The sequence below is a fragment of the Periplaneta americana genome, chromosome 7, assembly GCF_040183065.1.
Source record: "Periplaneta americana isolate PAMFEO1 chromosome 7, P.americana_PAMFEO1_priV1, whole genome shotgun sequence".
Lineage (NCBI taxonomy): Eukaryota > Metazoa > Arthropoda > Insecta > Blattodea > Blattidae > Periplaneta > Periplaneta americana.
In genome coordinates this window covers 24,846,922-24,871,829 of record NC_091123.1, presented here as the reverse complement: position 1 = coordinate 24,871,829, position 24,908 = coordinate 24,846,922, and the positions used below count along the sequence as shown (strand labels likewise).

Here is a 24,908-nt window from a genome sequence, read left to right as displayed (position 1 = left end):
TCTTTCGCTGATGGAATTTGAGTCTTCAGTTCAGTAATTTGAGTATTCAGTTCAGTAGCATTCATTGTCAACACCAATTCATTGTACATAAATTCCACATAAAATGGAATATTTACTGAAATTTAAATTATTAAGTGTTAATTTTATATAAACTCCTAAAAGTCCTAAATTAGACTTTATGAAGTCCTAAATCTCTGCTTTTTAGCACCTAGAAATCCGTACCCTATATCTTATGGTATAAGAACTCTTGCAGAAAACTTGCTTATCTAATGTCTTCCTTCATCACTAATTCTAGCGGTCTCGTCGGTAGTCGAATCCCGATATAGAAAATCGACACTCTGACCTTTCTTGTAGTAAATAAAGGCAGTTTGCAAAGTCGTGTCTTGGACGTTGAGAGATAAGAACACTCTGAACACTATAGATGAATTTAATTGACCTCATAAGTTCAATGACTGAGACGCAAATTTAATGCAGTTAACATCTAGAGACAAAGATCAGTAACGGTTTGTGTACAGCCCAAGGGAAAATGTACTCGAATCGATAGAGAACAATTACTGCTATAGATCGATCGAGTTTTGATAACCTGACTTTCGCAGCCAGTACAGATGTGACTCTAGGCCAATTGAATAAATAGTTAATCAGAGACCGAGCACTAAAAGTAACCTTCAGTAAGCTGAACTTGCATTTTTGTTAATCCACTATCATTTCGTCCTGATCTAAAAGCAGATCTAACTGGCTGTATTTTCTTTTTCAAGGTAGTTTATCACCTTTTTTTTTTTTAAACATGGGACATGACAGTTAAGCGGCCGAGCTTGGAACTACAGCGCTATGTTGCCAATATGAACTACCATGCTGCCAGCTGATGGAAGCTAACAATTTACGTTAAGATGGCTGACGTTAAAACATTTACTGACAATTGACGCGAAGGTAAAAAAAAAACAATACAAAAATCGACAGAGAATCAAAGACTAAACGTACCAAAGCTAACATTGTGTGCACAATAAATGTCGCCACGTGGGAACTGTAAGTTTGGCAACTCAACCGTTGTTACCATAGCAACAGGCCTACCACGCTATGTGACATTCAGTTGTTTTTCCGATCGCAACGCTCCTGTCATGTCCCATGTTTACAATGTTTCAACTACATTCCTTAATAATATATATATATATATATATATATATATATATATATATATATATATATATATATAATATATTTTTGTGTTAGAAGAAAATACTGATATTTGATAATTTTTTATAATGAATTCATTTTTACCAGACAATTTATCAAAGGTAGAGAAGTGATCTTGCATCATAGATAGATAGATAGTTAAGTGCATTTATTGATGCATAATAAATTATACAAACTCATGTACACAAGATCCTTCGCACGGGCCCGTACGGCCATTCGTGCTATAACTATGCACAGTTTGAATCTTCAAGATCTTGCATCATATTGTATATATGACATGCATAAATACACACGAGAAATTTCATCACAGAATGTTGGATAGTTTTTTAGTTATGTGGGAAACGCTTCATCACTGCACAGTGAACTGAACTTTGAAAAAAAAAAATTAAATAATTTCTTTAAATCGTAAAAAATGTTTTTTCATATTGCAATAGGACAATGTTTTAGTAGTATTTATTTATTTAACCTGGTAGAGATAAGGCCGTCAGGCCTTCTCTGTCCCTCTACCAGGGGATTACAACTATAATATGAAGAATAAAATTACAATTAATATTAAATTTACAATTACAATTACAATAAAAATTAAAGTACGACAAGATTACCTGATTAAAGAAAGCTAGACATTTTATCATAGAAGTTAAGAACAAAGAATATTTTTGTATTTACTGAATTACAAATTGAATCTACAATAACAAAATTCTATAGTGATGAAATTACCGAATAATGAACTATTTTGTGGTAGATTAAGAGAGCTATTTACAAGAAACCATGTCTGAACGAGTCTCAATTACTGACCAAAATGCCTAATAAGTTTGCGTTTGAATTTAATTTTTTTTCGACAGTCCCTGAGCTAGCAGGTAAAGAATTTCAGAGTCTTGGCAGGGCTATTGTGAAAGAGGATGAGTATGAGGAGGTGCGATGGGATGGTATTGTTAGTATTGTTTCATGGCGAGAGCGTTTGTTCAGATTGTGGTGGGAAGAAAGGTAAGTGAAGCGAGACGACAGGTACGAAAGAATAGAAGAGTTCAAGATTTCGAAGAGAAGGAGAAGTGAATGTAAATTTCTTTTCTTATCTAGTTTAAGCCAACCTATTGTTTCCAGGGATGGGGTAATATGATCATATTTACGAACATTGCTTACAAAACGTACACACAAATTATGAGCACGTTGAAGTTTCGTTTTGTTGTCGCTGGAAAGGTCAGTGAGTAATAGTAATATACGTTACAAGAGCGGTATGTTGACGTTTTCATGGTCGAGGAAAAGATTGAAAAAGCGAAACGTAGTTGAGCTTTTTTAATTTCCGAGAACACGAAAACAAACACACCGCTCGTGTATCGTACATTATTTTGTGCGAAGATCGTTTATTGCATACCTGAAAGACGAATTTCTAATTAGTTGCAATGAAACCTCCATCTTGGTGTCTGTTTAATGACGGCAACTTCGGAAAACCAAAATATCTTTCTTCAACATTGTTGCCGTAAAATATTTTCTGTGTTTACTATACTCCAGCAGGCCGTGATATACGTCTGTCTTTTTTTCCCCCAGTCTATAAATACGAACTTAAAACAAACGGTAAGGTTATGTAATGATTTAGTTTTCATTTTAATATTTTAACAATATTATTTATATAACATATTGCAGTAATAACATCGGTATCTGGAATCTTGTTGATTTTTTCACGGCTTCCTTAATGTTACTTGTATCAGGACTGCAATAAGTTTCGTGGAGTAGTAGACTTTACTTAATTTTTGCAAATATTTAAAAACAATAATTAACATTGCAATTTAGGTGAAATTGCAGTGGTAAGTTTCCAATTTATAATTATTACTATGTTAAACGTCTCTAAAAATAATATGTTAAAAGCCTAAAGCAGTAAAATGAATGTAGTAGTAGGTTTATTTTGCCTGGTAGAGTTAAGGCCATGAGGCCTTCTCTTCCACTCAACCAGGTTTCAATAATATACATGAAATACAAAATTAGATTATAAAACAGCACAAAAGAAAATTCCTTAGAAATTACATAAAATATAGTAGAAAATTACAATAGACAAGATCAGTTACATAATATAAAATTACAAATAGTCAAGATCGGTTACATAATATATGAAATAAAGTAGAAAATTACACATAATCAAAATCAGTTACATAACATGAGGGGAATATACACACTCACACACACACAAACACACAATTTATAAGACCTAAAATGCTCGAGATAAATTCGACGATTAATTCACTTCAGATATACTATACAGTTAATACAGTATACTAATAGGAGAATACATGTGTTTTATAAGACATAAAATGTTGATTAGCAAAGTCGTACTAAATGGCATACAAATACAAATGATTAAGTAGGCTAATATATCAAGATAATAAAAAAGAGAAAAAAAAAAAAGAAGAGAGAGAGAGGAGAAGAAAAATAACAACTTGGTCATTTAAGACTATTTAGAAATTTCCGTAAGAGTCTAGTTCTGTTCATTAAAAACATTTCTAAGTAGAGTGTGCTTAAAAGATTTTAGACTCCGACTGCTCCTGATTTCCTGTGACAAGGAATTCCAGGAACGAGCTGTGTGTATTCTGAAGGAAGAAGAGTAGAGATGTCGCGCTTAAGCGGTAAGAAGAGGGAAATTGTTATGTGTGTTACGTTGGGAATACTGAATGTGGTATTTCACACTTACCGCGTATTGGTTCTGTGCGGAAAACAAGCAAATGCGCACGATCTCGCACAAAATGTTTTACACATACTAATTTTCATTATTATGCAAGATACAGTAATGGAGGAAAAAAATGTTGAATATAGGCCTATTCAAAATTTTACTGCTGTAAGCTGTGCCTAATCCCTTAAGAACTAATGGACTACCAGAATCACTTGCACAATGGTGTTTTAGAAAACCATTTTGCGGGAGTATGCATGAAGATTTCCAATATACTGAGTCAAGAGTCAGTAAAAAATACACCTACTCCATAGCACTGGTGATAATAAAATATTATTTTCTTCACACAATCAACCAATTGAGGACTTAGTTCCAAGCCATCCCCGTAACCCGCTTCTGACCCATTCACTATGACCCCGCCCTGAGAGAGAGCATGGACCCTCACCATCTCTCTCTCTGTCTCAAGTTGAGATCCCGTTGAGTGTTTCGGAATGCCGCACGAGGGCGCGCGGGGAGACGGTCTCTCTCTCTCTCTCTCTCTCTCTCTCTCTCTCTCTCTCTCTCTCTCTCTCCACCAATGGAGAGTCCCGCCACTCTTGTTTCCAATACCCAGTGCCTCGCTCCATCAGTCATCAGCGCGGTGTGACGATGCATTGTTGGCGATGACGAACGCGTCTCCCAGCGGCACAACCACAGGTGACGATAAGCTAGCGTTGTATTTACTGTTTGTGGTTTTCGTTAACTTGTAAAAGCATTTGACCAGGAATGAATACCAAACCGCTTTCCTGCTTGTGTTTTTGTTGTTTAGCTCGTTGAATAACTGTCTTTCTACTGCCAATGACAGTTCGTGGGTGTCAGTGATCCAATTTAAGCTGTTATGTATTATTATTAGTGAAATAAAATATTCTGAAACTTCATTCGACTGTGTATCTGAAGACTCAGAATTCTGCGATATCTTTAGGTATTTTGCACCGTAGTCTCTAGGAAAGAGACTTATAGTGAAGTATTTTTCAATTGTTTTGCTTTCTATATGTTTATAAGAATAATTGTAAGTTACTGGTAATTAGTGGAATGTTAGCAAGGAGAAGTGCTAAGAAAAATCCCGTCCGAATATGTTCTCTGTCTACTGTAAATTCTAGGCCTAATAATTATACTTGCCGGGATCTGAACTCGGATCTCTGTTGCAATGTAGCGATATTTTTAATTCATAATCACACATGAAAACGTGTACACCTGTGGAGTAACTGTTAGCACGTCTGACCACGAAACCAGGTGGCCCGGGTTCGATTCCCGGGCGGGGCAAGTTATCTGGTTGAGATTTCTTCCGGGATTTTCCCTCAACCCATTATGACCAAATGCTAGATAACTATCGGTGCTGGACTCCGGACTCATTTCACCGGCATTATCACCTTCATTTCATTCAGAAGCTAAATAACTTGAGATGTTGATACAGCATCGTAAAATAACCCACACACCTCTGATTGAGATTCTGGCTGATATATATATATATATATATATATATATATATATATATATATATATATATATATAGGCCTATCTATTACCAGGCAGTACATCTCACTTGACGATATGTGTCAGAGAAAGAACAATTTGTTTGCATACATCTGAAGTCTGATTAGTTAACATGTAGCTAATCGGCGATGTATGCAATGGAGGAGGAAAGGAACTGGCCACCCTACCCCATTATCTCCTGGCCTAGTTGCCTCATGAGTGATTCCTTATTGGTATCACTTGCGAGGTTCAGACTTGTCTCCGGAAAGTTGATTTAACAATAACATGAAAACCAACTCTTCGCATAAAAATGTATCGTACAAAACTCCATTTGCACAAAAAAAAAAATGACTTTAACTCCCTTTAACCGAATACCATCGATTAATGTTTCCCATCGTGATACCGACTTATTTGTAATACAATGAATCTATATATTGTAATTTAGAAAGTTTAAAAATTATAATTTATTTTCATTAAAATTGATTATTTATAATAGTATTAGTAATTTTAAACAATTGAACAATTCCTTAGACTTTTAGAATTGAAAGTCGGTTAGAACAATTCCTTTAAGAAATAGGGACATTTTCTTGGGTTCACTTTCTCTAAATTAAATCATTTTTCAAGCGAATTATTAAATAAATCTATTACAGTTCTTCTCCAACTTCTGTACTGCAGAATCGTCAGAACTAAAATTTATTTATGTCTACATAACTCTATCATTTTTCATACTTGTAGTTTATCAATCTCTCGGGTAAAAACCAAAATAGTGCTAACCATAAATTAATTAAATAATGAAAACGAAACATTTTACGTCCAGACACCATGTGGAACGGGACAGAACAAGTCCCTCCATCAAATCACACATCTGGCAGCCCTTGTATGGACGACAGAATAAAGAAATTATACCAGTATTTAAGTTTTGTTACGGTGCAATATTGATAACTTTCTTGGATAGTGATCTCGGAATTTTCACCGAAGGGATCTCATAGAGTTAGTATCTCGGAAAGGTGCCACAGTGCAGTGTTTTTCTGTCGCTTTCTGCACCGCCACATTACTGTGAATTACGGTTAGGTGTTTGGATGATGACAGACAAAATGGGAGTAAAACCTTCCTCACACCATATTTTCCCGCTAAATATTTCATTTCTTTCGTTGGGATTTAAACTCGAATCTACAGCATAAAAACAGACGTTCTATAGAGAATTTCAAGTTAAGAAAAAAAATTGAGCGTATTGAACTATTCCATCAAATGACCAGTTGCCATAGAAACGCTTATCTACCACAGAGCTTCTATATTGTACTAGGCAAAGCCCATAAAACCAAAGCTTTTTTCATTCATTCATTCATTCATTTATTTTATTCCATAGATCTTACATGAGCAATGAAGCTTTAAGATGTGGAACATGTCAACATTTTACAATATTACAATTACAATTTTTACAAGTTTTTATAGTTTTACAATTTAGTAATTTTCTACAATTTTTACAATTTTGTACAATTTTTTTTACATTTTTTTTTACATTTTGGCGAGATGTAGTGAGATGAGATGAGGTCCGAGGATTCGCCAAAATATTACCCGGCATTTGCCTTTTCGGTGGGGGAAACCTCGGAAAAACCCAACCAGGTAATCAAATCAAAGGGGGTAATCAAATCAAAGGGGTTGATGCCAAGGACTCGCCATAGACCATCCGGCTTCAGTCCCACGGCTGGGGAAAACCTCCGAAGAAACCAAAGTCCAAAGGGGGATCCAACCCAAGCCCGAACGCAGCTCCGGATCAGCAGCCCAGCGAGTCTGTCGACTGACCACCATCGATGGCTCTACTAAAAGTATACAATACATAGCCAATCAGATTATTAAATTTACAAACGCAAACGATCATTCATAAGTTGAGCTATATTATAATACAAAACAATTTAATTAAATTTAAGGCATAAACAATTCAACCAGTTGTGATATACAGAAATTGATAATACATATCATGCAAACTACTTCAAATTACAAACACAAACAATTTATCAGTAGAGCTATATAGATTACTAACCAGGATCCTCTATACCTACATCAGCATATGCTTCATGATACAAATTATTCTGAAATAGATCCAAAAGTGATTTTCTTTGAAAATTAAGTGTTGATCAACGAATTTACACATTCTTTTACTGTATGACAAATGAATATTTTGATTGAAAGATATTTTAATTAGTACTACCATAACACAAGATAAGGGCTTTCTAAACAATTGAAGACCTCGGTGTAAAAGTCGGTTAAGTCCAGAAATGAAAATTTTACAGGCGATAAAAATAACATTACTTACTTACTTACTTACTTACTTACTTATGGCTTTTAAGGAACCCGGAGGTTCATTGCCGCCCTCACATAAGCCCGCCATTGATCCCTATCCTGAGCAAGATTAATCCAGTCCCTACCATCATATCGCACCTTCCTCAAATCCATTTTAATATTATCCTCCCATCTACGTCTCGGCCTCCCCAAAGGTCTTATTTCCTCCGGCCTCCCAACTAACACTCTATATACATTTCTGGATTCACCCATACGTGCTACATGCCCTGCCCATCTCAAACGTCTGGATTTAATGTTCCTAATTATGTCAGGTGAAGAATACAATGCGTGCAGTTCTGCGTTGTCGTCTGAAAACGAAAGTGTGGGAACTTTATTTAGGTATAGTTCGAGGTACAATATGTAGGACCTACCCGTTTGTTATGAATGTTATGTTATTGTTTTGCAATCGTTACAGGTGCTCCTTTCACTATAGTTTTAAAAACTGAAGTAACATAATGATCGTAATATTATATAGGCTACATAAACATAATGAATTTAGTATCTAACTACGTAGTGAAACTCGTCTAGTTTTGATTTTATTACACAAGTTAATATCCCGCCATATTTTGATGACGTTATGTGACATAGTATATATTAAGTCAAAAGTCATCACACTGTTGAACTTCGGCGTACCTCAGTGCTTAGAGCACTCAGTGCGTAAACTGGGGGTCCCGGGTTCGATCCTCGACGCCGGAGAGAATTTTTCTCCATTAATAACAAATGGTAACCATCACAGATAATTCTGTACGACCAAAAGATTAATCTTTACATAGATTATTCGGCTAACAGCGCATATACTGTGGGAGTCCCGGCCGCCAAGTCTCTTAATTGAGTGCGCTCCTTCTGTGGTGACTGTTGTCTTAAAATATGTGTCAATATATAAGTCGAACGTGGAGTAAGGCCACTAAGGAAAAGAACCAAAGGAGAAAGATTCGAACCGGTGCAGTGGGTTGAACTTCGGGTAGCTCAATGGTTAGAGCATCCAGTACATAGAACTGGGGGTCCCGGAGCGAACTTCTCTACATTAATAACAATTTTTTTCATAAGACAAATAATTTAATAATAATGTAAATAATAGGGTTCACTCCCTTTATTGTACAAAATAATTGCATATTTATGCGTTACATCTCGCTATAATTTTGCACGTATATTTCAGTATTTGTTTTTAAATATATAACGGGATGTAGTAGCAAAAAAATACCGGCTGTAGAAATAAGGTCTATCTACTTGGATATTCCACACAGGTAACTGTATCACGCCTCTGTATTGTTTTGCTGAAACTTTTTTTTTCATGCCTCATTTTAATCTTCAATTGTGACAGATTTAAAGCTGCATTTCTTTAGTCAGTTGGCAGCGGTACGTACAACGGTTAAATTGCAACTGCGTGGAATTCACCGCTGTGGGTTCAAATCTCCCCTAGGGCATGGCAAGTCTTTGTTGTAACATCAATTTTTTTTTAGAATGAAGCCTGTATTGTGCTTACCCCAAACCAAAGGAGTCCTACTTTGTTTCCACAAGAATTGTGCTATGGAAATACCTCAATTATGTCGTTTCCCACACTCATTAACATAGGTAATCACGTGGCTTTGTAGTAAAACAGAAACAAGATCTACAATATTTACTTTTTAACTTCATGTCAGATGTACTATTAAGAATTTATTATTTTTGGCCAGTCGCCTTCGGTGGTCTTGCGGTTACTATGGTAACAGTTCAGCTCAAGGGTTGGCAGGTTCAATCCCAACAGAGGACAATAAAATTCTTACCACACTTTCCACCGGGAAGGAAGTAAAGCTGGGATAACCGTATCGTAAAATTACGGAACATAAAAGAACCCTGTCCCTGATAGCTCCAGGCAAAATGTATCGATAATTTCTCGCCTACGTAGCACAATGCGCAAACATCTTAGACAATGAATTAAAACACTGAGATATGGATATTATTGCTTTGGAAGAAGTGAGATCCAAATTCAGGAATACTGAAGATGAAAAATTACAGTATTTTCTACAATGGCAATAGAGAATGCCCACATAAAAATGGATTCGCAATAAAAAAATGTACGAGTACGGTGATAAAATTTTATCCAATAGATGACATATTTCGTTACATTCGATTAAAAATGATATATTAAACAATAATATAAAACAAATTTATAATATATATTGTGATTATATTCCAAAATTGTTGTTTAGTCCATGTAGATGTATTTTTATGATAGCTGTTGAGTATTTATTTTTTATAATAATTTGATCCTGCAATGCCCATTCAATTTTGTATGTTCCACTCCATATACAAAAATTTTTGTAATGATATTGCGTGCACCCAAGAACATGCCAATGACTTTAATTTGTTTCAGTTTTTTAAATTTTAAAAAAATGTTGGCTCGTGTAGTTTTTCCTTCTCTTCATCTAGCTCCCGTGGTTGTCTAGAAGAGATTTCAAACCTGAATGTAGGATCAATTATTTCAGCAATTGTTTTTTTCTGTTAACAGCTATTACATTAATTTTTCTGTTGCTATCCACCTTAGAGACACAAAACGCTTTTTCATACACCTATAGAGAATTTCATGTTAAGAAAAAAGCATTGAGCTATTCCATTAAAAAACAGTTGCCATAGAAACTGCTACCTACCACATAGCTTGTACAATGTATTGGGCAATGCCCATAAAACCAATGCTTTTTTCTTAATGTGGAATCCTCTATATGCTTGAACTGTTTTTAAAATTATAATCATCATATAAATTCTTATTCTTTATTTTTTGTTACTTTAACAATATAATAATAATAATAATAATAATAATAATAATAATAATAATAATAATAATAATAATAATAATAATGATTTATTTAACCTGGCAGAGTTAAGGCCATACGGCCTTCTCTAACACTCAACCAGGAGTAAAGACTGCGTTACAAAAACACTACAAATTTACAAATTACACTACAATTTTACGCACAAAATTGAATAAGATAATAATAATAATAAAAAATAAACAACAAATAAGAAACAAATCGGACATAATATATAACATACAGAAAGAAAGAAAAAAGCATAATAATATGTGAACAGCAGGTCAAAATAAATGAGGCATACAAAAAAAAGACAATTATTCATAATAATAATAATAATAATAATAATAATAATAATAATAATAATAATAATAATAATAAAATAAGAATAGTAATAATGATGATAATAATAATAATAATAATAATAATAATAATAATAATAATAATAATAATAATAATAATAATAATAATAGTAATAAAATAGTGCAGTACAAAGTATACAGTGAATACAATATTTCTAAGTACACACAATAAGGAAAATTAAGATTATATATAGCTCAACTTATCACATTAGAGATATAACATTATCGGAAAATATGAAAACAAAAATATAAAATAAGTTGAATATCATTAGAACATAAAAAAAATGTGAAAACGTGGAAACATGCAATACAACACTTGTCATAATAGTAAGTTAGTTTGGCAACTCGTCATAAGATAATTTTCTAACTTTGATTTGAAAGAATTCAATGTTCGGCAGCCCTTGACTTCAGGCGGCAGAGAGTTCCAGTGACGAGAGGTAGCAACAGTGAAGGATGAGGAATACAGAGACGATGCGTGAAGTGGAATTTCTAGCGTGTTATCGCGTTGTGATCGAGTATTAATATTATGATAGCGAGAGAGAGTATGAAATCGAGCGAATAAATAATAGGGGGATGAAGAGTGCATAATTCGATATAAGAGAGATAGTGAGTGCAGATTTCTCCTCTCATGTAACCTAAGCCATGATAACTTCTTGAAAGAAGGTGAGATATGATCATAGTATCGAACATTACAAATGAAGCGGACGCACGCGTTATGAACACGCTGTAGTTTCTGAGCGGAATCAATCCTGAGATCACTGAACAAAACGTCGCAATAATCGAAGTGAGGTAGAATGAGTGTCTGTACCAGCGTCTGTTTTAATTTAGATGGATAATGATACAATCTTTTTAGTGAATGGAGAATAGAGAATGCCTTCTTACATGTATATTTAATATGCGTATCCCAATTGAGATTAGATTCGAAATGTACTCCGAGATTTTTGACGGTAGAGCTAAACGGGATGATTGTTTTATTCAGTTTCACAGGCGGAATATTCAGGTCGTTGACTTCAGGAATTAATCTACGGTTCGCGAACAGAATAGCCTGTGATTTACATGCGTTTAGGTTAAGCCCAAATTGTTGAGACCAGTTGAGTTAACTTAGTAGTTATGTTTATGTAGGCCTATATGTAATGTTTGTTTTTTTTTCTTCTTTTTAATTGTATGTGTAATTACAGTTAACAGTTTAATCACAGTTGTGATTATTTTTCTTCTTCTTCTTCTTCTTCTTCTTCTTCTTCTTCTTCTTCTATCCAGTTTCATTCTTGTCACACCCGACTTCATGCATCTTGTTTTTTTTGGGTGTGACCAATTATAATTTTATTTATACAACAATTTGTAATATGTATTTGAATGTGAGATTGGTAAGCATTTTTGGATTTCAAAGAATATTCATATACGAGTATTACAATAGTATTGCAAAATCTTTGTTAATATATGTAAGTTTTGCTTGCAATAATAAACTTAACTTAACCTCTAGGCCCTTACCACGTAAATCATTTGCCAGAGTATTTCGGATGATATTGTGGTGTTTTATTCTTAGGGATTCTCCCTGAGAACAGTTCCCAAACACATGAGCAAGAGTTTCTATCTCTCTACAATGTCTGTAATGGTTCGATTTAGCAGAACACCCGAAGATAGATCTAATTGTTGGAACCATTGCCGTCATTTTAAGCAAATCTTTCCATTCTGAACCGGGTAGTAGATCTTTCTTCATTGCCCATTACCAGTATGAAGATTATTATTTATTAATTTATTAAATAAGAATTTAGGGAAATGCCAGTAGAGAAGCGGGAATAATAATGCGTATGAATGTAAAGTTCATTAAGTTACGTCATAGACCCAAAGCCTACTTCTTTTGTTTCCCATGTTCTTTCTTGTCTCTTCCTCGTATTTACTTAGGTTTTACAAGACAATGGATAGGATTAACATTTTATATAGGTATCGTAATACCTCGCTGATTTATCACTATCAAGTTGTATTTATTCACTATTTACCATTATCACCGGCGAAGAAAGCGACCGGTGTTAACAAGTTCTTATTGTTTCACTATCTTCACATGACATCAACCCTATGCAATCCCCTCTGTAAACATTCTTACGTAATCACAGAATTAAAGCATGGCAATATCACGGCAAAAGAAAATTACTATTAATATAACATTTTGTTTTATGTGTACCAAGTCAGATGTTTCGTAATTTTGGGGTGGATAGTACGAGCCTCCTTAGCTCAGTGGCAGAGCACTGGTCTTGTAAACCAGGGGTCGTGAGTTCAAACCTCATAGGGGGCAATCGACATTTTTTTTTCAAAGTCCTCAATTGTTCTTTCAAACGGAAAGGCGAAACTAGGAGTGAGAGAAGTGACCAAAAGTCTTGTAGTTCACATAGGCACATTCAGTCACAATCTGCCTTACGAAAACGGTCCTTCTCGTGCCTTTTAATTGTTTCTTCTTCCATTTCCTCACTTTCATTCATTAATCCATCCATCCACCCATTTATTGTGTTTCACTTACTATTACACTTTTACTACGTCGTACTACTTTTGACCAATAAAACGGTACGAAAGGACATCTTTCAACCAATTATGGCTGTTTATCGCACAATTTTATCGCGTTCCTAGCATTTGTTTAATTTTATCGCTTCCCTAGCGTTTGTTTGTTTTTATCACTACCCTAGCATTTGTTTCTTTGTTTGCCAACATTTCAAACTGCACTGGTCTGGACGTCAAAAAACAGAAAATTACAAACCACTCCAGTCGATGCACAGCAGTTTCAAATATGACTCGCATTGGCATTCAAGAACAAGAATTAATTAAGATTACTGGTCATAGCTATGCATCTTCCCTGAAACCCTATTTACAAATAAATGAAGAGCACTATTTGGAAATCCTGAATAAGTTGAGGAATAAACCATGTACAACAACGAGTTCCACTTATTTTTACGCACACGTCCAATATAACATCAACTGAACCACCAACCACTAATACATTCAAATTTAAAAATTGTACTTTCAATAATTGTTCCTTTTAAAATTATTCATGTTTATTTTCATTTCAACGTCCTTAATTAAAACTTTTCTTGTTCATTTCATCGTCCCTAATTAAAACTTTTCTAAAACTTGTTTATATTATTTAGGTTATGCTATAGCTTCTGCTGTATGATATTATGGATAGTCACGTATCAGAGATTGTTTTATCTGTCAAGTGACGTTGATTACTGGGATCCGGAAAATTGAAGTGGAATGCAACTGTTTGAATAAAAATGGAACTGAACCAACAAAGCCTTCTTGACTAGTAACTGTCCACAGAGTTCAATGAAGATTCCATAGTTGGCACAACTGATAACAAGAAAACAGCTGATCATAACACACTACTGCCATCTAGCATAATATTTGTAATGTTGAGATGGTACAATAATACATTTGAAGACAGTTGCATTTTCGTAAGTCAATTAATATTTTATTGTATTGGAGTACTTCGTTACTTCTAATCTTTATATACTTTCTTCTAATCGTGTAATAGTCAATTAAATCCCACTTGAGTTTTGATTTTCTCTAGATAAACCTCTAGTGAGATTGCTGTTTATTATATGTCCAGGAGATCTCAATGACAAACAGCTTATGGCATTGGTCTAAAACCCATAGTATAATGGGTATAAAACAATTTACCAAGGGACAAAATACGTAACTTTGTCGATATTGCAGTTCACTGCCGTAACTTGGGATCGCTAGCACCGCTTCATTAGGTTATAGACATCACTACGTCACCTCTTGATAGCAGACAAAGCGCTCCTTCTGGTCCGACCGGTTCAGATGCACTAGGGTTCACGACCTCGTGGAGGTCGACCTATTCTTTGAGTGATCTTCAGCTTGAATCACACTAGGCTGAAATATTTATTGGGCGATTTGAGCGACGGTTGTGTGGGTATGTTTAATGTGGTGGATCGGAAAGCGGTAGGTGGTTCTTTATGTAGCGACTGTTTTAAAATACAGAGACTATTCAAAGTTCATGAAAGAAAGGTATAATGGAGAAGTAGATCGACAATGACAATAGCAAGAGAAGTTTCAGGATTGACTGGAATATCTGAAATCCCAACGAAAAGTTAAGGATCAGCTGAACAATTAAGGAATGCGTTATTGAACGCAAACTTTTCAGAGGAACTAATATTTTGACGTTAAACGTATATATTCGTCTTATAAGAGACAAAAAATATATGACACTCTCTTTCTAAAGGCTAAGGGTACGATAAGCTTTCAAAGTATTTCATGTACTTCTCTTTAGGTCCTGAAACTTTCCTTTGAAAAATATACGTACTTTTATTGAAGACAATTCTGTGCAAATACGGAATTAAAATTTGGAGCGAGTCTTGATGGGAGTTCACCTGTATGTAGGCAATAATTTCGCACGACTCTCCACAAGTAGCATATATACAGGGGCTCTTGTATACTGCACATGCGCAGTGTGCGAATCGATTTTCAATAACAAACCAGCAGTTGATTTAATATTGTAAAGCAAAATAAATAAATAAACAAATAAATAAATATTATGCAGTAAAAGAATTTTGCTTATAAGTAGCAACAAAATGCAGATATCGAATTCTTAATTTTTTTCCGAGTTAAATAATTCAGCCAACAACAGATTTCTGCAAATATCTAAATTTTTGCAAATTGTCGGTTGGTCTATTGTTGCGTAACGCCGTTCAAATGAAAATTGTAATTCCAGAGGAAGTTAAAAGTACCTAGGTATTATTATTACTTACTTACAGATGGCTTTTAAGGAACCCGGAGGTTCATTGCCGCCCTCACATAAGCCCGCCATCGGTCCCTATCCTGTGCAAAATTAATCCAGTCTCTATCATCATATCCCACCTCCCTCAAATCAATTTTAATATTATCCTCTCATCTACGTCTCGGCCTCCCCAAAGGTCTTTTTCCCTCCGGCTTCCCAACTAACACTCTATATGCATTTCTGGATTCGCTCATACGTGTTACATGCCCTGCCCATCTCAAACGTCTGGATTTAATGTTCCTAATTATGTCAGGTGAAGAGTACAATGTGTGCAGTTCTGCGTTGTGTAATTTTCTCCATTCTCCTGTAACTTCATCCCTCTTAGCCCCAGATATTTTCCTAAGAACCTTATTCTCAAACACCCTTAATTTTTGTTCCTCTCTCAAAGTGAGAGTCCAAGTTTCACAACCATACAGAACAACCGGTAATATAACTTTTTTATAAATTCTAACTTTCAGATTTTTTGACAGCAGACTAGATGACAAAAGCTTCTCAACCGAATAATAACAGGCATTTCCCATATTTATTCTGCGTTTAATTTCCTCCCGAGTGTCATTCAGGTATTAATATTCTTATTATTGTTAGTATTATTATTATTATTACTATTATTATTATTATTATTATTATTATTATTATTATTATTATTCCGGAATTTTATATTATTCAACGGAATTGTTTTTCCCATGAGAATTTCCTGGTATGTCCAACATTGCAAATATTATTTAGGTTTAGAATAATGGAATGAAAATGACAGTGAAATTAGCAAAGATTTCATACTCATGTATTATACATAGAATAATATTTTCTGATGATTGCACAGTTCTATAAAACACGAAATACACATTACAAAGATCAGTATCTCGCATCAAATCTCTCAAACTACATCATCATATTTATGAACTGTTATGTCAGAGACCTTATTAGTTAAGAATAATATATAATTATTTTAATAGGTTGTCTAACGCAGTTACGCTGTAATTGGTTCTTGTTCTTGTTTCACTCCTAAACGAAGTGTTTTCGTTTGTTAGTGAGCGATGGGAAACGGCACAGTTCCATCATTCCCAGACACAACTCACGTCGGCGATTTCACTTTCTGCCTCATCATTGAGCGTTTGTTACTCGTTGAACACAACACAGAACCGGTCGGTATTCGGCAGTGAACCCAATTACAGCCATTCAATTTATGACTATAGAAGCTTCAGATTTTCCTACTATCGCAGTTACTTCAGTCTAACAAGAATTAACGTATCTTCAGGGAATATACAGAGTCTACAGGAGACTTAATACAGGAAAATCACATACAGTTGGATGTAAAATATGCTAAATTTTAACGATCGATTTCCTTTCATCAAGTATTGATGCCTCTTTATTCCACATTTAACTTGAAATGTTTATGCTTGAGTGTCAAATGAGTAACATGTTATTAAATTTTTAACTTCCGACGTTAGTTGCTTAGCAACGACTATGAGTTACGTCATACTATTTTGACGTCAGTTGCTTATCAACAGACAGGCTACGGCGCGACGTCACATTCTTAGTCATAACATGGCCAACATTGAACAAGTTTATATATAAATGCACGTTTAACATGAGTTTAATATAGCAATTCCTTTGTTTTTTTTATAGAACTTTGAACATGTATTTATATTATGCGATTGCCAAGATGGCCATGACTAGACCACAGTCCACTATAGCCTATACAGTCACGAAGCTTGAGTTTTGAGGGTGCTAGAAACAATAGACAGGTGGCCCGGGTTCGATTCCCAGTCGGGAGAAGTTGCCTGGTTGAGGTTTTTTTCCGGGGTTTTCCCTCAACCCAATATGAGCAAATGCTGGGTAACTTACGATGTTGAACCCCGGACTCATTTCACCGGCATTATCACCTTCATCTCATTCAGACACTAAATAACCAAAGCTGTTGATAAAGCGTCGTAAAATAACCTACTACAATAAAAAAAGAAACAATGGACTGTGACTGTTCTATTTTGCATTGCCTGTAATGAGGCGATATTAGCGATCCTAGTGGTGAGCAACTATCTAATGTTTGCATATTTACTACGTATTGAGCTTCGCGACTGTATATACTAGACTGTGACTAGACCATGATAATCACGTGACTCCGATTCGTGCCGAAACCTGTCTTTCTCGTTGGCCACGCTTATCAGGCATCATTCAGATGAAGCACAGTAATTCCATTGCACTACACATACTTAGGCCTACAGAGATATATGGCGTTAGACCTACCATTGGGCAGAACACTATGAATGAATGAATTTTGTAGCGAAATAAAGTGTGTGTGTGTGTGTGTGTGTGTGTGTGTGTGTGTGTGTGTCTATTGCCTACCCACTTCACTTGCGTGATTCGGGTTCCGCATACTGCGGATAGATGGCAGGACTGTAACCCATTGTCAAGTTGCACACCACTTCGGCGGGCCACGTTATGTACGAGGCGTGTTCTTAAAGTAAGTTCCATTTTCAATTATAGCTGTCGCATCGCTGCAATCGTTATTTTGCGCATACGTGTTTTCTTCTTCAGTCCTCAGACAAGCTGTGCATGCAGTTTCAGAGCTTCAGTCCGTGTGTGTGGTTAGTTGTGATCAGTTGAAATGATTAAAGTGATCGAGAACCCCGCCGACTGTGAGATGCGCTCTGTTATCCATTTCTTGAATGCGAGAAACATTAAACCAGCTGATATTCATTACCAACTTTGTGAGGTGTATGGTGATGATGCCATTAGTGATGGAATGGTCAGGAGATGGGTTAGAAAGTTCAACGAGGGCCGCATCTCTGTGCATGACGAGCAGCATACCGGTCGGCCATCTTTGATCAATGACGATTTGGTGCGTGCTGTCGATGAAAAAAAATTCATGAGGACAGGAGGTTCACAATTTCTTCGCTTTCCTTGAATTTTCCACAAATGTTGCGGAGTGTTCGCAGGCGGGTGAATTCTACAATGAGGGGATAGAAAGACTTGTGCCACGACTCGATAAATGCCTCAATAATGGTGGAGATTATGTTGAGAAGTAATTGAAGTGTGGGGAATACAATGCTACAAAAATGGTTTGTAAATATTTTCCCGTTTACTTTCTACACCCTTTTGGAACTTACTTTAAGAACACGCCTCGTATGATGTGTATCAGTGAAGAGTTATGTCGTATACTAAAGTCCCGACGCTGTTATTTTCGGCGTGACTCCGCCTCCTTGCTTACGTCTTAGGAAGTGAAGGCTCTATAAAGTCTAGGTAGGTAGTATCGTTCGCCATTTTTGTTCGCCGAGCTACCATACGAGGGATCTATTTGCCACACCGTTAAACATTGTCATGTCGTAGCTCCTATGATAATAAATCAAACGCAATGTAATTCAACAAATAATTGAGCGGCAAATAACGTCTTCGTGTGTTTTCTGCGAACGCCAACGAAAGAGCTAAAATGGCGGGCGATTATATTAAGTATTTATCGAGCCTTAAGAAATGAATCAGCGAATCACAAGACGCACACGTTTAAATGTAGCCGACCTGCAACGCGATTGGCTGCCGGAAATTAGAGCGACGGGACTATAGGATGAGTTTATGTGTTAGTGTTCGTGTAAGTGTAACGTAGGGAATGAGTGAGGATGATCATGAAGATGAGGAAGGAAGGGAGAAGGGGAAACCCGGTGCCGCCATAGCGAGGTGGTATTAAGTAAGATAAGTTCTATAATTGTCCACGGTATTATCTAATATTCGCCTTATTGGTAGGGAAAAACTCGGAAAAAATCAGGCCAAGCGGGATTGCAACCAACGACCGAGAGCAGCTTGCGAGTACGAGTCCAGCACGCTATCCCTGAGCTATGCTGGTGGCCTCCGTGTTATGGTATGAGGAAATAAGATCCCATGCTGTAAGCTTCTAGCTACAGATTGCCTCTCTAAGCTCCGTTTTGAAGGATAAATGTATGCGACCGTTTTCCGAGATAGCTATCAGCCATTAATTCCGTTGTATAGACATGCCTTGGCAGTAACAATCGAGTCGTGATTGTAAAGTTTGCATAATGAATGAATTTTTTCACTCATTGATTATGTTTATGTTAGTGGAAAACCGGATTATCATTCAGGTATTGCTAGTGGAAAGAATACATTTTTATTTAATGCATTTTTCTACATAGTTCTAACTTAATAGAAAAGCATTAACCGTGGTATATTCAAGAGATTGGTGTGAGTAAGTACTTTTCTGTCTCCATTAGTTATATTACGAATCATTCACTCTTTTCTTTTGTCTTGAAGTAGAACTTAAAATTTAAGTATAACATACAATGATCGCTAATCTAACTTCTCTAATTCGGAATTCGCGATAATTCGGACCACTGTTTTTTTTTCCTTCTTACACAGGACACTTAGAGATTAATATTCCACACACACACACACACACACACACACACACACACACACACATATATATATATATATATATATATATATATACATTTATCGAATTTATGGACTGTAATCCGAACTATCAAAAATTTTATTTTGAGTCATGCTGTAATTAAAGAAAAGAAGCGCAAACAAACGCAGACAACACTTACCTCTTTCTTTAAATCAATTCCAAACTTTACACTTCCTGTGTAGTAAATGACTTAGCCTGAAGAACTTCAAACTAATTATTGGAATGGAATGGAATTTAAATGAGGGGGGCACGGATAGCCCAGCACTGCGACCTGTTGAGATCTATTGCGCTAACCCTCGATATGGAATGAATTGCGTGCCACAGATCCCCTACGCGCACCGCCCAAACCACATGACTCCCTTAGCGACCGGTCCCTACAGCCGACAGAATCCATATACCATTCCTGCTTTGGCAAATTCCTCGGGGGCCCCCCTGTCGGTCCGAGGCGAAAATCCTCCCCCGAGTAGGTCCGCCTCGGGTGCCATTGCAGAAGCCATCCAACATCTCTGAACTACATTCCACGGAGGCCGGTCGAGAGAGCCAGCAGCTTCGGGAGGCCGCCGGTAGAGTGATCTGAAAAACCAGAAACGGGATGATGAGGAAAGGATGATGGGGGAGGAAATGAAGGGCGAATATGAGTAGGGTTCCAATCGCCTGATAAAGTTACCTGATATTCATCCATAGGAGTGAGGGAAAAACCCCGAAAAAATCTCACCCAAACTAATTACTTTTTAATTAATGTTTTGTGTTTGATATGTTTGTACGAATAATAGTATATTACGATACCAGGTTGCGAAGTGCTTTTAAAAAACCGAGGTGAAGTTTGAAAAACGAGCATACCGAGTCGGATCTCGAAGAATAACCCCCTGAAATTAATGACATTACTTAGGTTAATCCTATATATATATATATATATATATATATATATATATATATATAGTTCACACCTGTGGAGTAACAGTTAGCGCGTCTGGCCGCGAAACCAAGTGGTCCGGGTTCGATTCCCGGTCGGGGCAAGTTACTTGGTTGAAGTTTTTTCCGGGGTTTTCCCTCAACCCAATTAGAGCAAATGCTGGGTAACTTTCGGTGCTGGACCCCGGACTCATTTTACCGGCATTATCACCTTCATCTCATTCAGACGCTAAATAACCTAAGAAGTTAATACAGCGTCGTAAAATAACCTACTTTCCCCCCTCCTGTATATAAATAAATAATATAATATATACATGGTAGAAAAAGTGGTGAACGAATGAACATATCCTTATGTTCAAAGAGCTTTAACTTTACCTAGCAAATAAAGATGAGAAAGTCCACACCTGTGAAGTAACGGATAGCGCGTCTGACCGCGAAACCAAGTGCCCCGGATTCGAATCCCGTTCGGGACAAGTTACCTGGTTGAGGGTTTTTCCGGGGTTTTCCCTCAACTCAAATATGAGAAAATGCTGGGTAACTTCCGGTCCTAGATCCCGTACTCATTTCACCGGCATTATCATTTTCATCTCATTCAGACGCTAAATAACCTAAGATGTTGATAAAGCATCGTAAAATAACCTAGTAAATAAAAAAAAACATAGTGGGCTAAGCGCCATTTATTACAAACGGAGAAAGCAAGGGTTAAAGTTAAGTGAATACCATAGTTTAATGAAGATTAAAATATAATTTAGTTTTACTGTGCATAATTTATATTAGTTGCTAGATGTTTCATTGAATTATGGTATTCACTTAATTTTAACTTTTGTTTTCTCCGTTTGGCGCTTGGCACACTATGGCTCTCAGCCCTTCAAAAATAGATGAGAAATACCTGAAGATCGGACGAGAGAGTGAATGAATGAAATATTACGTTAAAATGACAACGTTGCACGAAGTTAATGGGAGCAGCTTAATTCAGAAGAAAAAAGATAACAGTTTAATTCATCCTGCAGATGACAAGTCAATGTGACCGTGGTCGACCGGTTTCGGAAGGGAACCGTATGACCACGCAAAAGCTGTCTGGCATCCCGTGTAACTAACTGTACAGATCGCACAGGCTGCATGCAGCCGAAAACATTTGTGATCGAGCTAACCCACTTCGAGTCCAACCTCATGTCGACTTGCGCATGTCGAACCATTTCAAATTCTGTTCAATTTTCAGGTATAGTGTTCAGAAACGATGCGGAGGTAAAGGAGCAATGATTAAATGACATAATTGGGGAGACTAAATCCGATACTACAGCCCGTTTTGTTGCGCTATCCATCTCACATATACCATGGAATGAATATTTATTTGTTTATTTATTTATCATCATCATGAACCAATCGTACTTAGATCGTCCAAGACCTGTTCCATATAAACTCTTGAAAATGTTCCTGATCTTGGGAATTAAATCAATAACTTCCCAAAACAAGCTATGAAATCTATACTAATAATAAATCTGTAGCCGAAATTTTTCTGGTAATTTTCGATTTTCCAAAAATAATTGGTCCTAACATATATAATTAACCACCCTGAAACCGAAAATCGCTTTTTTGAAATTTTTGTCTGTCTGTCTGTCTGTATGTTTGTTACCTTTTCACGCGATAATGGCTGAACGGATTTCGATGAAAATTGGAATATAAATTAAGTTCGTTGTAACTTAGATTATAGGCTATATGGCATTTAAAATATATTATTTAAAAGGGGGGTTATAAGGGGGCCTGAATTAAATAAATCGGAATATCTCGCTTATTATTGAGTTTTATGAAAAATGTTACATAACAAACGTTTCTTTAAAAATCATTTCCGATAAGATTTATTCCTTAAAAACTTTGATAGGACTGATATTTAATGAGATAAATGAAGTTTAAAATTAAAATAACTGCCATCTAAGGCCGTGTAATGAAATAAAAAAATGACTTCGTCTATAAGGGGCCTTGGTCAACAACAATCGAAAACTATGAATCATAGCCTACAGAAAATGTTTCTGTGTTTGTATGAAGCAATATCGGAAGCTAAATTAACCGATTTGTATAATTAATTATTATTTCACCATTGGAAAATGTAGTTTCTCTGTATGGACATAATGCTATAATGTTATTACAGTAACTTCTGAGTGAATTGAGGACAGGTAAGATTAAACTAGCTTCTTATGCACAGAAAACTTGATAGGCTATTCTGTGTATTTGTTTCCTGTATTTCTTAAAATAATGTTTATCTCAGAGAATTAACGAACAACGAGAGTGTATTGATTTAGTATGCAGTAATAATATGTTAGCTTAGCATTTCATTATTTTATAATCCAAATTTTAACTATGCTCAATTGAATAGAGTTAAAATACATAAAATACATATGCATTAAATGCAATGCAAAAAATTTGGGTAATGAGCCAAGCAGATTATGTTGCCCTGTTGTAAAATAAAATTTGTTCCTCCTGAGATTCAAGAGCCCCCATAACAAATTAAAAACTTGCTTATCGGTGTACATCCGTTATCAACACATTTTTTATATAATGTAATATAATATAATATAATATAATATAATATAATATAATATAATATAATATAATTTAATTTAAGTTATTTGAAGGGTTCAGAACCATAGTGGGCCAAGCGCCATTTACTGAATACGTAGAAAACAAGAGTTAAAATTAAGTTATTACCATAATTCAATGGAAACATATTATAACAAGTAAAATAAAGTAGGGCCTATACACATTAAATGTAAATTATATCAATGTTCATTGAACTATGGATGCATGTAATAAAAATTAAGAAACATGTTAAAGGAATTGTCATTGCACCAAATGAGTGCTCTCTGGACCAAAATGATTCCATTTTAATTATTTAAATATAATTTAAATTAAGTAACATATTAAACGATTTATTCTTATATCAAACACGAATATTCCCTGGATCAAACGTCCTATTTTAATTATGTAATTACTTTATATTTATTTCTAACGGGTGCAGCGGAGCGCACGGGTACGGCTAGTGTTTAATATAAAACAATTTTTATCTCGAAAAGGAAGCAAAAAGGAGCAAAATTATGAAACATTTTTTTGTGTGAATTATCTCGAAGAATTTAAATTCAGTTGTAATTACTAAAGATAAAACAATAGCTATCCCATTTTCTTTAAATAATAAAGTAATAAAGCAATTTCATCTATACTACAAATTAAAATGCATAATTCTGATTGTTCCGATATAAATTGCAATTGTTCAGTTATTAATGAAGTTAATGAGGTTAAATACTTAGGTATAATTATTATTGATAATCGCTTAAAATATAATAATCATATTCATTATATTTGTAATAAATTACGTAAAACATTATGTTACTTTGTTATTCTAAGAAATATTTTGTCAATTAATTGTTTACGTGCAATTTATTTAGCATTATTTCAATCTAGCCTATATTTATGTAGGGTATCATAGGTTGGGGTGGAACTTATAAATCCAACCTTTATCCGTTAATTTTACTACAGAAAAAAGTATTAAAAATTTGTTTAAAAAAGCAGAAAGATTGCCCAACTGAATTGTTGTTTAAACATTTCAATGTTTTCAACATTAAACAAATGTATTATTTTATTTTGTTAAAATATGTTCATATAAATTTTAATAAATTTGAAAGGTATATACATAAATATGGAACCAAAAATATGAATTTTCTGCGTTTGTGTGAACCAAAATGTAAAACCAATGCAGCTTTTTATGAGCATGAGTCAAGGTCCCAGATTATTAAACAAACTTTATTCCAATAATATTTCAACCACGAATCCTCTCCAAATTAATAAAAAAATAAATAAAAAAAATTGTATTGGATTTATAGTTTGGGTTTAAACATATTAAACACTATTTAATCTGTATTCACTCTCAATCGTAATTTTATTTTTGTCTGTA

At 35.2% G+C, this 24,908-nt stretch overlaps 1 protein-coding gene and 1 non-coding gene across 14 annotated transcripts in view; both read left to right on the top strand.

The window, feature by feature from the left end:
- Nucleotides 1-4,456: 4,456 nt before the first annotated feature.
- Nucleotides 4,457-24,908, top strand: part of sls (sallimus) — a 959,631-nt gene continuing 939,179 nt past the window's right edge. For 8 of the 13 annotated variants that reach the window (XM_069830434.1, XM_069830438.1, XM_069830435.1 and 5 more), the window contains exon 1: nucleotides 4,457-4,543. The gene's annotated coding sequence lies outside the window, so the exon portion shown is untranslated. The remainder of the gene's footprint in view (nucleotides 4,544-24,908) is intronic. The other 5 variants (XM_069830448.1, XM_069830443.1, XM_069830446.1 and 2 more) reach the window with 5 other exon arrangements.
- On the top strand, nucleotides 13,066-13,137 carry TRNAT-UGU (transfer RNA threonine (anticodon UGU)). The gene has a single exon. It is a non-coding gene; the product is annotated as a tRNA-Thr (tRNA).